Source organism: Paramormyrops kingsleyae, chromosome 1 (genome assembly GCF_048594095.1).
Source record: "Paramormyrops kingsleyae isolate MSU_618 chromosome 1, PKINGS_0.4, whole genome shotgun sequence".
Classification (NCBI taxonomy): Eukaryota; Metazoa; Chordata; class Actinopteri; order Osteoglossiformes; family Mormyridae; genus Paramormyrops; species Paramormyrops kingsleyae.
Window position 1 is genome coordinate 4,197,541 of NC_132797.1, and position 13,443 is coordinate 4,210,983.

General features: G+C 40.6%; 1 long non-coding RNA gene across 1 annotated transcript in view; it reads right to left on the reverse strand.

The window, feature by feature from the left end:
* Positions 1 to 3,947: 3,947 nt before the first annotated feature.
* The window catches only part of LOC111833303 (uncharacterized), a 36,689-nt gene continuing 27,193 nt past the window's right edge, over positions 3,948 to 13,443 (reverse strand). Inside the window, exons 7-9 of the long non-coding RNA XR_011994067.1 lie at positions 6,708 to 12,943; positions 5,228 to 5,292; positions 3,948 to 4,921 (exon numbers count right to left, since the gene is read on the reverse strand). This is a non-coding gene — a long non-coding RNA (uncharacterized lncRNA). The remainder of the gene's footprint in view (positions 4,922 to 5,227; positions 5,293 to 6,707; positions 12,944 to 13,443) is intronic.

The following is a 13,443-nucleotide window of genomic DNA, read 5'->3' on the forward strand; positions in this document are numbered from 1 at the left end:
CCCCAAGTCCACAGAACTGCTCTATAAAGACCATCGTTTCATCAGCTATTGAAGCGTATCGAAAAGAACTGGGGATGAATTTAGGTGGCTTTAGATCTTAAACTCTTACTTTTACATTTATTAGGAAGCAATGAAAATGGTTCTGAATCCCAAAACCACTGTCAGCATGTATAATGTTCAGGAATTTTCATTAGGAATTTTCTATCATGATGGTCATGAACTAGGTCAAGGGTGGCCAATCTTATCCGCAAAGGGCCGGTGTGTATGCAGGTTTTTGGGTAACCTTTAGGTCAGCTGTTCAAACCCAGGTGTGAGGACTCTTCAGCCAATCAGTCCTCTAATTAGTGACCTGATTAGGGAATTGCAGTGAAAACCTGCATACACACCGGCCCTTTGCGAATAAGATTGGCCACCCCTGGACTAGCGTATTTCCAGTTATCTTCGCTAGGTGGTGCTGAAGAGACATAAAACAATTAAAAAAAATCCTCACATATACAGTGGTACCGTGGAACACGAACTTAATTCGTTTCTGAAGGCAGGTCGAGTTGCGATTTGATCGAGATCCAAGTCGAATTTCCCAATATGAAATAATGTAAATGAATTTAAACCATTCCAGATCCCCAAATGATTGCATATTTAAACTTATCTACCTTCCTAACTAATGATAAAAAGCATCGACAATAAATATAAAATACATACATGAAAAAGCACACATACAAAAGCAATGAACATGAAATAGATGACAATTTATGAACACTTTGCCTGGGTGTAATGGACAAGGGGACGTGGAGTAAGGGAAGGACAGGGTGTGATGGACAAGGGGACGTGGAGTAAGGGAAGGACAGGGTGTGATGGACAAGGGGACATGGAGTAAGGGAAGGACAGGGTGTGATGGACAAGGGGACGTGGAGTAAGGGAAGGACAGGCTGTGATGGACAAGGGGACGTGGAGTAAGGGAAGGACAGGCTGTGATGGACAAGGGGACGTGGAGTAAAGGAAGGACAGGGTGTGATGGACAAGGGGACGTGGAGTAAGGGAAGGACAGGGTGTGATGGACAAGGGGACGTGGAGTAAGGGAAGGACAGGGTGTGATGGACAAGGGGACGTGGAGTAAGGGAAGGACAGGGTGTGATGGACAAGGGGACGTGGAGTAAGGGAAGGACAGGGTGTGATGGACAAGGGGACGTGGAGTAAGGGAAGGACAGGGTGTGATGGACAAGGGGACGTGGAGTAAGGGAAGGACAGGGTGTGATGGACAAGGGGACGTGGAGTAAGGGAAGGACAGGGTGTGATGGACAAGGGGACATGGAGTAAGGGAAGGACAGGGTGTGATGGACAAGGGGACGTGGAGTAAAGGAAGGACAGGGTGTGATGGACAAGGGGACGTGGAGTAAAGGAAGGACAGGGTGTGATGGACAAGGCGAATGGAGCGCCAGCTGAGAAGATGAGGGTTGTGGGCGGAGCTAAACCTAAACATGAAAACTAACAGCGGCACGTAACACAAGGTTCTACCGTATATTTAATGCACAATCAAGACTGGTGATAAGCAAATAATAAAAAACTTTACCTGGCTCCAAACGTAGTCCCACAAAGCCATGCAGGCCACAGCCATTCAGAGATGACTGACGAGTGCTTGGAATAGGGGATCCCAATAGCCGTCGCAGCGGCTTTGATGTTGCTCGCTAACACTACAGGGTGTCAAGTAGAAGCATATAATGATGAAAAGAGGGAAGTGAAGCTGAAACAGGTGATGCTGCTTCAGCTCTGAGGGGTCATTTGTCTGAATGGCTCTCATCAAAGCCACGGAGAGGTCTTGCTCATGATAGTTTTACTCACACAACAATGTTCTGAGGGCAGAATGAAAAATGATTGGTCCACAGAGATAACCAATCAGATTGAAGAGGAGGTGGGTACAAGCAACAAGAGGAGGTGGGGCCAACCAATAAGATGTCTACATCCAGCTCCCTCTAGTTGCTTGGACCCACCTCCTGTACAATCTGATTGGTTATGTGAACCAACAATTTTTCGTTCTGCCCTCAGAACATTTTTGTGCAAATAACACTCCCATAAATTGGATGCTTCTGTGGGGTGCTGTGGAAGGATAGAGTATGTTTTTAAAGGGTCAACACAGGGGCAAATGCTATCTGCATGAGCAGGTAAGCTCAGGGATGAAGCTGCAATACCCCAAAGGACACTCGTAAGATGCATTCATCTGACTGCCCAAAGGGATTTGGTCCTCAGGTTCATAGCACTGTTACCTTAGATTTTTATACATTTTCCCTGCTTTTTTATTGAGTTGTCCTTGCAGGCCAAGAACTGGAGGTGGGAAAGGTGATTCCTAATAATCCTAATAATCTATAGACCTCACATTGCTGTATTTGTGTCATAACCGATAGTGTTGGATCTCCAGTGGATCACATGCTAAATGTGAACAGCAATGGAGAGAAGGTAAAGGGGTGATGTTGTGAATGGCTGATGCAGGATCAGCGTTAGAGCTGGCGTTAGGACTGCGCACGGGTTAGGGGTTGGGGGTTAGGCTTGTCATTTAGGGTGAGGCTCAGGTTAGGATTAGCTTGGCATTTTGTTTAGGGGATGAAAACAATCACTCCAAATCCACCATACAGTGAAGTTCTCATGCCAAAACATTCATTTTGCTGACGTTAATGGTAATTACAAACAGAATCCCTTATGCGGTGGAAGCCCTTGAGATTTATTAACAACGTCAGGGTCTGAGTTACCATCCTAGGCACTGTGTTCTTATGCGTAAGAAAGAAGTAATTTAATACTATTTCAACAGTGAGAGCACTTGTTCAAATTAGTTTTTATGTTGTTTACAAAGATTGCTTTTCTGGCCTTCTTTTTCTATTGTTGTAGCAGGCCTGGGACATACAAGTGCAAGAGAAAGGACTTCAGCTTCTTAGAATGATCTCTATTCTTGAGTAAATAAGATGTGATCCTTATTCTAAGTCCTAGTTAATAGAAACCATATTCAAGTCAAAATGCTGCAGCAAACCAGACGATTCCTATTGGTTCACAAATCTCTCTCACTAAAGTATAGCACTAACATTATGTGACACCATCAAATTCTTGACTGGGGTACAGCAAATAAACAAACAGTAAACCATTTTTGCTTAAAAATGACCTGCGCAGTATTGAGGCTGGCGAACGGACATTCTAAGTGATCAGAAAAACCTCTAAATAAATGTCATTCCATTACAAAACAAAACAAATGAAATACAATCTTATATTGGCTTGCGTTGTATTTTAGTATGTTTAAAAAGATGTAATCAGTTAAATAGACTGCTTCATCCTCTACTGGTCTTAAGTTTCTGTTCTGACCACAGAAAGATTCCAGTAAATGCAGTAGATGAATTTTCTAGAATTTTTCCTGGTATTTGGAGAAATCAATGAATAATGACACTGTATCCTTATGACTTGGTTAATGCATCTATATACTATATACACATCTGTGTGTGTGTGTGTGTGTGTATTATATATATGCCTGTCCAGTGTCTAACTCCATATCTGGTGACCCTTATCTGGCCTTCCCACGACTGTATGGGACCGACATGTTCCGAATATGTATGTAACAAACGATGTGCATGCAGGTGTGTGCTTGTAATTATTACATTGTGAGGGCCAGATTTTTCCACAATGTGATAAAAAACCTGTTATTTTTTATCCCCACTGGGGGAAACTCAATTTTATAAAAACCTTCAACTGCAATCAAAACACTAAAAATGTCAAAAATCTTGTATTTTGTTGGGTTAGGGGGTTAAGGCTGTAGTTGCTGGGATTAGGGTTATGCTCATAGAAATGAATGAACAGTCCCCACAAAGATATGAATACAAACATGTGTGTATGTGTGTGTCTGTATTTGTCTATGCTTTTAATGGTCTCAATAGTAAACAGCCAGAATATATTTAAGAGAATTTAACACCCAGACATGTGTTGGTTTGAATTTTACATCAGACATTTCAATCTTTGCATGATTTTATCTTTGCATACAAGACGACGTTGTCAGTGAATTTCCCCGTTTTTGTCATTCTCCCCCAGCAGTTCCCCGAGCAAGGAGCAGTGACGAGCAACCAGTGACACGGGTCTCAGAAGTGCAGTTTTATTTTTTTGGTTTAGTTCTTGCTTATTTTCTGGCCCGTGATTTGTTGTTAAGACCATTTCTCCCGAGTGTGTACAGGTAATATACATACTGACACACATACATGTGTGCGTGTTTTAAATTTTTTTTGTTTTGGGAAGGTTACTTTTAAAAAGTAATGTTACAGAACACTAGTTACCCAGCTAAAAATGTAATAAGTAACTATTTTCATTACTCCATCATAGTTTTTAATTACTTTTCTAACATATGTTTTCGACTGGCCAATAAAGCTGAAAGGTCCCAATGACTTTGCTGACCTGCGTTGTCTGGAATTATGCCAAAAGGCGGCATTTCTGCATGGTGACAAAATGGAAAGTAACAAAATCAATGTTATAGTCTATATATAATCTTTTTACCTAAAGTAATATATTTGAATATAACCCCTTTAAAATGTAATGTAGCCAATATTTTTAATTGTAATTCAATTGCATTTTTTTTAATCAACCTGACCCCGGATAAGCTGCAGATGATGGATGGATGGATGGATGGATGGACATCTGGTTGTCTTCACCGAGAGAGACCTCACATTGCGGTATTTGTGTCAGACTCAGCCTGAGGCCTAGAGCAGGTTAACGACATCGTTACGGGATGTACAGCAAGTTACATATTAAAGAAAGGGGGGTGAAAAAGGGAACTTCAAGAGAATCCCTTGGGGAGGTGAATCATCCACAGCAAGCAAACTGCAGAGGAATTTCTGTTATAAAGCTTATAAACTGTCACAGCTTTGCTTGTAGATAAAGCTGTCAGTCAAAGAAGGCTTCATACCTGTAGGAACACACACATTTCATAAGCATCAAGTTAATACAAATAACAAGGATTGTGGTGAATAACAGCCTAATTGAATTATATATAGCAAATTAAGAGCTAATATTATATAGGTAATATATTAATACATAACAGCAGGTTTAGGTTATGCTAGATTTAATTTTTTGTTGTTTCTCGAACAAAATTGAGTGCAGATGATGCCACTTTAACATAAAAAGAACTTTTCTTTGCAAAATATATCACACCAAAGCATGCAAAGTCTTTAAACATGCCATCAATGTTAGATAAAGGACATTGTTAAATTACCTTAAATTTTTGCTGCAAAACACCATGGACTTACGAAATAGACTGAAGAGCCATCCCAGCAAAGCCTGCAATGTATAATCTGTGCTCATGATTACAGCATGTGACTATGCATATTATATCCATATCATGAGATTTGGAAACCTAATGCACTTTGCAATGCAAAGGTCCTGAGGACAGAAATGAGAATTTATAATCTGAGTAACGGGATTTAATGAGGCCCCAAGACTCGCTTATATTTCTGTCTGACAATTTACTAAAAACTGTATTTTAAAAACTGAAATAGAAAAAAGAAATGGAATTTATAAAGTTTTGGGTACATTTACATTAATTTTATTTAGTATACACTTCAAAAAGACGTACTGTCAATTGTCCCCATCAGCTGTTATCTTCCCGTTTGACCAGCAGATGTCGCTGCCCATCCTGTATTTTCCCAATGTTTATCTCCAGCCCTAGTGAGTTAAATACTCACACTTGTCTAATGTTGATTATTTTTATCTGTGTATATACCGCTGTGTTAAAAAAATAGCAGTGCATTAAAAAAGTGAATAAAGTGCAAATATTTTTAATAGCCTTTATTTCCATATTTTAAATGTAGTGGAAACATTACACATTCAATTCCAAATCAAAGCATTAACAAATTTGATCAAGTCTGCACTTTTTTTGACTGAAAGCAAAATGAGGAATATTAATCTGTTCAAAAAAAAAAAAAAAGCTGACATTATTCTTTTCAAAATCAAAGAAACACTTACAAACTGAAGATTTTTTCAAGATTTAACTTCACTTTAAATTACTGAATTAATATTTAGTTCCATAACCATTGTTTTAGATAACTGCTGAGCATCTGCGTTGCATCAAGTCAACCAACTTCTGGCACCTATAAACAGGTATTTCAGACCAGGATGAACAAACTACATTCAACAGTTCCTGTGAATTTTTAGGTTTTGCTTCAAAAACTGCAGTTTTAATGTCACCCCACAAGATTTCAACGAGGTTGAGGTCAGGGGACTCAGCTGTTCAGTTCGTCACTTTCATCCTTTTTGTCTGGAACCAAGATGATGCTCGCTGTTTGGGGTCATTGTCTTGTTGACGGCATATCGCAACATTATCATTAAGTATTCTGATGTAATCAAACTGATCCATCATCCCTGTTATATGATAAATAGGCCCAACACCGTAGTATGAGAAACATCCCCATACCATGATTTTATGGCACCATGCCTCGCTGTCTTCACAGGGTACTGTGGCTTGAATACAGTATCCGGGGGGGGTTTGTCTGACACACTTCTGATTACCACTAGACCCGAAAAGAACGATTTTACTTTCATCAGTCCACAGACTGTTACGCCGCTACTCTTTGGGTTAATCGATGTGTTCCTTGGCAAGTTTTAAGCAAAGCTGCATATGCCATTTTTTCAGCAATGTTGCTTTATCTGGGGCTTCTTGCGTTCTTAGCCAAACACCTGATTATGACAGCACTTACCGGTGATTTTAGATCATCTTTGATCTTTCTGGGGGTGATGGTTGGCTGACTTTTTGCCATTCTGACTATTCTTCGATCCATTTTAACAGTAGTTGCTCGTTTTTTTCCATGTGCTATTCAAAAGGAAATATGTTTTATAACGATGTGTGAAACATTTCTTTCCCATCTTCCTTAGTAAAGGACAATTAATGACACCTGCTTTTTTCACAGAATGAATTAATTCTCTAATTAAATTAAATTCCACGCTGCTAATATTTTGAACATGCCCCTTTCAACGAATGAGTCTGTCGCGCTTGGCGGCGCACGAAGCGTTGAATAAGCGCAGGAGGCAAGAAGGCGGGGCAAACACGGGGTTTAATAGGAAAAGCAACATAAGGGACAGGCAAAACACGGGATAACATTACAATGACCGGACTGGGGAAACAAACGGAAACGCGGACTAAATACAATGGACTAATGACAGGGATCGGGAACAGCTGGTAAACACGGGGAATCCACAAGGGGTTAACGAGGGGGCGTGGCACACGAGAGGAGCGGACGATCGGGGCATGACAGAGTCAATTACTTAGAACAAGCAGCATGCATGTCATGACAGAAGGGTCTGTTGTTTTTGTATTACACTACTACATCTACAAGTAAATTATTTGCCATGCAGAAAAATCACCACCACTATTAACAGCGGTTCATCAGGTTACTGAGGTTGCTCTTCTGTCTTTTTGTACACAGCTGTAGGGGCAGATCGTTGCCCTGTTCTTTAGTCATTATAGCTGTTGTGAAGGTAAAGTGTGTTTATTGTAGTTCTGGTTCCTGCCGTGTTCCCCATCAGTTCATCCCAGCTCTGCCTTTTTATTCCTCCCTGCCTTCTGTTTGACCCCTTGTGGTCCTTTTATTTTCATTAGAGTCCCCTCACCACACGTACAAGTGAGGCAAATGAGACTTCCAGAAAGTGCCCCTTTAGATTTGATTTTCAGGCCAATGTGTTTGGCACATACTGTACTGTACATACACAAGTAACAAGCTCCAAACATGTGACAGATGAGGGTCAATAATAATCATTCATGCACTAGGGACTCAGACACCAGGAGATACAAGAAACAGGACATAGATACGAACTGGGCACAGACAGGGTAAACAGTGATACTAAGGCAATGATCAAAGCAGAAGTATATAAATACAAGGCACTTGATTAACACAGGGTTGAGAAAAACAGAGTTCTGTGGCACAAATCACCAAAACATCCACAGTTGTTGACTGGCCAGCCTTGAAATCACAATAGTTTGGAATAAATGGTTAATCAGTCAGGTGCATAGCCCACTTAGCTACACAGGGAACAAGGAGAACTTCGGGAACTGAGAGTGGGGAAAAACCTAGTAAAATGCAGGGGGCAGAACGGGGTGACCAGCGACACCCAGTGGCCAAACGGAGAATCTTGGAACAACTGACAGAATGGGACAAAGTAGGGACTGATCCTGATGATAGCACCATTCTTTCCAGAATAATAAAGAACGATCTTTTGCCATCCTGGTTCGGCTGGTTTCCAAAGCATTAAAGCCATATATCGCAGGCAAGGACAATCAATGCATGTGAACTTTAACTTTCGCAGTCTGTTTTTTATTTCCTTTAACTTTCAAGATACAAAATTGATTATTGAAATACATTTTAAATCTACAGTCAGTCCCGTATTATTACAGAAAGTGCTGTACTCATGTACGGGTGAAAACAAGCTGATTTATGCTGTCTGAAATCTTAAGATCTTCCACGTCAGTAATTCTTTTAAAAAACTCCACTCAGTCCAGTCAGTGTTTTTTTTTTTTTTTAAATCACCTTTATGATCTTTCCTACATTATTCATTTATTATCTTACCACTATGAAAGAATCGACCCTAAATCATTTATCGAGACACATCACATTAGCATGAATTATTGTGTGCCATTTGGACCATTCACATACCTCATTCATTATGTACAATCGGCATGCTGAGAAAATCCTGAGAAAATTTAGACTCCTTCACTCAACCATCTAGCAGGATTTAAAGTACAACATTCCAGCTATAGATCTTTAATTACTGCTGGTGTAGCCTACTGACAAATCACAGAGTTCACTCATGACTTGGAATGGAATTCAAGATTATTCGGATTTGTCGGTCTGCGTAACGTTTTTTTGAACAGAAGAAAGCGATTTGCTTTCAGAACCCAGGTTCAACTGCTCCTGTGTGTAGGACCCAGGACCAGCAACTGCGGTGGCTCAGAGAGGGAAAACACTCATTTTTGCTACAGAAAAAGAGCCCCAGACATCAACATCACTTATAAACACCACATTCCTAAAACATCACATAACACACTCCAAAACATGGGGCACAGATATTCGTCAAAATATTTATCACTCCCATGTGGGAAATTCAGGACACAGCAGTGGTCATTTCCCTTGGGTGTAAGAGCCACTACAGCATGAGTACCTGTGCATAGTTACACACGGAGGTAAAGCATGCAGTATGTCACAGGCACAAACGTTAACAGAGCCCTGAAGGGGACGGCAGCTTATTTTACATGCATATATGGTGATTGGGGGGGGGGGGGAGAAATCACTCCTATTTTAAATGTCTCCTCTCACCTGTTATTCCCCTTACTTTCCAGCCCCTATACTCAGCTGACAGACCACCCCCCACCCCTGCTTTGGCATGCCTCTGCATGTTAATGCTCTCAGACCACTGCTTTGTTCTTGCTGCAGCTCGCCTTTCTGTGCTTTTCCACTGGTCTAATTATTGTCCACATGTTATTACAGGAAACCCAGGCCTGGGAAACTGATCTGGACGAGTCGCAAAGGCACGATCTGGATCCACGACTCGTTTCCTTGGCTAATTCACAAGCTGCGTAGGGCCTTCAGACTCCGATCCAAATCCAAAGCCTGAAAAATGACAAGCAGATTTGGCGTAAATTTGAAAAAGGCACTGGTTGCATAACAAGATATACTGTAATACTTAAATAATTTACTCTACTTCATTTGCGCTATACAGGTTAAAATGCAACGTATTTTTTTGTCATAGCAGTGCAAAAGCACATAAAACAAGTTCTCATTTGCGCTTTTACAAACAATCGATTATCGCACGTATTGTTTTTAGAGGTGAATGCGCACTTACGTACCAGTTATGTCCATCCCTGGGTATAATGATGTAAAACGGGTAAAACTGAAGCTCGCTGCTGAAGGGGCACAGCGGCCAGGAACTGGGACTTAATTATGCTTATTTAAGTTTTAGGTTTGCAGTTCGCAAACTATAAATAAAAGTGCGATCTTTATTCAAACAAAACACAGCCTACAGTTTTAATGTGTTTTTAAATGTTCGAATTAAACGCAATAGGGCTGTTATTTTTGTACTTGTCACAATTTAGGTTCCTTACCAGGCTACAGACGATTCAGCTCATTCAGTTCAGCACCACGCCTAATAGAGCCCTGTAATGTATCCAAATTTATGTCCAAAAGACCTCAATCACGCATGGCAATGTTACGCAACATACAACATGCCACAGAGAATGCAACCACCTTCTGAGGGCTACATTGTAATGTTCCACCTGATGTATTTAAATATCTCGAATGATTTTTGGTTGGAAGTCCTTACATTGCATTAAAATAGATATGCGCTGACAATGCGCCCAGTCCTGCAAGCGGAAAGCAGGCGCAAAATCATTTGCTATTTTAACTACGTGGCGCATGACGTGATAATGAGCAATTCGCTGATACCAAACTAGCAAAACCAGTTTGCGTCGCATTTTACGCCAGTGGAAAATAGGGCCCATGAACTTTAAGGCACATTCCTGCTTGGTCCCGGAGGGCTTAGGGCTTCCCCATTTTCAAATTGTCAAGTGCATGAGGGCTCTCTGTCACAGGCATTTTCAGCCGTTTATGCACACTTTCTGTAGGTCTGCATTTCGGAGACTTTGCCTAAGGGAATTACCCACAGTCCATAGTATTGTGACATGAAACATGGGGTTACCAGGGGAATGGAAATAATTTATTTATTGCTTAAAGGTGCTTCTTTGACAAAAAAGAGCACATTGATTATTTGACAATTACCTCTCGTCCACTCTGTAAGGCAAGAGCCTGGAACACGTTCAAATTAGGCAGTGAAGAAAAATTTGGCTGTGAAGAAAGTGTAAATCTTAAAATAAAAAGTCCCAAAACCACAATAATAAGGAACATGTTTTGGCATTGTCAAGGTAACGTTATATGTCACAACGTGATGTCCTGTTCCTATTAATGCCATTTTAAGCTTTTGAAGCCTCTCGCACTCAATCCCTTAACGGGTGATGTCAGTTAAGCCTGTGAGGGTTCAGGGTTTAGGCCTCAGTGGGGGCATTGGGATTGGGCCATGGTGTCTTTTCAGCCGTAAATCTTGTATGTGATGCTCCAGTATTTGCTGTTTTGCATATTACCATGGTGTCCGTTATAGAGTGCAAGCCTATTAGAAATTCTGATTATTAAACCTAATCACATATGGATAGATGATCATGGGAAGTCTGGGACAGCGTTTTAATGACATTTCCATTCCGAAATGTCCATTGGCCTGGTAACTCAGTCATACAGCAAGAGGCATGGTTAGAGCTACAGCACTTTGCTGATTTACTGTTCATAAATACAAAAAGCTGATGTGTGAAATGAGTCATGATGCTCCCATATACTTTACGCTCCTGATTTTGCATTCGTATGCCATTAAGCATGATTGAATGAACTACAGAAGACCTTTTATATATATTACCAGTGCAAGCTGTTGCCTGCTAATCCCGTTAAATTAGTTTTGCTTTTCATAGGACAAATCACTTATGACTGAGCATTATTTGCGTCGTTTTAGTTCATAAGCTTTTACTTTTGTTTATTCCGAGTTACTTTTTTGTTTTTTAAAGTGAATATTCACAATATTGAACAACAGCCTCCCCCGCCAACGCTCAACCTAGTAAATATACAAAACAGCTCCGTTACCCTTACTTAATTGTATCCGCCTGCACAAAATTCAAGAGTGAATCACCAGTTCTTTTCCTTTTATGGCCATTTTCCTGGTTGCAATATTAAAACTAACCGCCACATCGATCAGTGGGAATACAGGGCACTGCCTGGGGAAAATTACAGCAGCAGACAGTCAGCACTCAGCAGAGAATAATTCCAGAAGTGTTTTAGCTGCTGGAGGTTTCTTGTTTAAATGATTAGTGTAAATCACACAGCAGGTTCTATGGTACAGTAAGGACGCTCTGACCTGTGAAATGAGTTTCTAACAGCCGATCCACATGGTACGGTGGATAAATGGCATGGTGAACAAGTCCAGTATATTGATTTTTAGTGCAGTCAAGTTCAGGTGACGATGGGGGAGCGGGGGGTGGGGGTCTCACACGTCCTTGGTTACCAGAGCCGCATTAATACACTCCGAGTTCTCAGAGGGCTCCTTACTATGTTCTATGATGGTTTAGTTGTCGATCGATGGTCCAGTTTGTGTGATAGACTGATGTAGGGCACAGTGCAGAGCCGTGTGAGAGATGACAGTGTGATTGTTCAATGTGGTTTTTGTTTCATGATCACCCATGATTTTAATCGGACTCAGTTTATCGCTGATTCAGCATTTGTGTTAAGCTTTGGCGGGTTTTTACTCAATATCTAGAATATTCTTTAATATAGTTTTTATACTTTGTGTATGGAAATATTTAATTTTGCTAACAAGACAGCTGTATTGTTAGACCGAATGACAGATGATGTGGGAAAATTCAGCTTTGATCCAAAGAAGATTGTCAGATACATTGTAGTCATGTACATTTGGAGCTGGTCACCTTAAAAGAGGCTGAAAAGTTAATCCAACACTACTTTAATAGTCTATGATATTATGCATCACCTATCTTATTTTGACGTTTTTATAAGTGACGTTTTTATTGCTATGAATTGATACTGGCACCCAATCGAGGTTGTCCTCCTCTTTTATACCATGTGCTTTCTGTGACAGACTCCAGGCTGAGACTGGAAGACAGATAGATATGAATTTGTATTGAAAACACCCCATAAAATTAAAATTGCCAAACAACTATGTAAGAAACAGTATCCATCAGAAGCAGTGTGTGGCTCAGTGGGCTCAGTCTCAGTGCCGGTGGCCGGAAGGTTGCCAGTTTGAGCCTGGCTTCGGTGGAAGAGTCACATCACTGGGCCCTTAAGCCCCAGCTGCAGGTCGCTGCCCTTCACTGTCAAGCTCGCTCTCATCTGCATGTCTGCCATGGAAGGCAAGAGGAGGCAGACAAAAAGACCATTTAACCATAGGGATCAATAAAGTGTCATTATTATTATTGAAATTAGCAGAAGCAATTAAGAAGTTGCCCATTATTGCTGCCATTATAGTGACACTAAAAACACTTGTTTGATTTGACTTCCTTTGATTTGGGTGGCTGTGGATGCCCTGATCTTTAGGGCCACAGAACACCAGACACTATCATGTCTACCATGATATACCACTGTTTTTAAGGTTTCCTGCTTCACAAGCAAATATTTTAATTAATTGCTCTGGGCAAATTGTTGGATGGGACTCTACGTAAAACAAATAATGGAATTATAGTAATTTATTTAAGTAATTATTAGCAGCCTCAAGTGTTAACTCTTAAATAATAATTGTCATTATTGTAATAATTGGGTCTGTCTGGTCAGTTGGATCTGGGTATGCACCAACATATACAGGCAATACAGATAAAACACATAAATGGTCATTAGTTCTGCT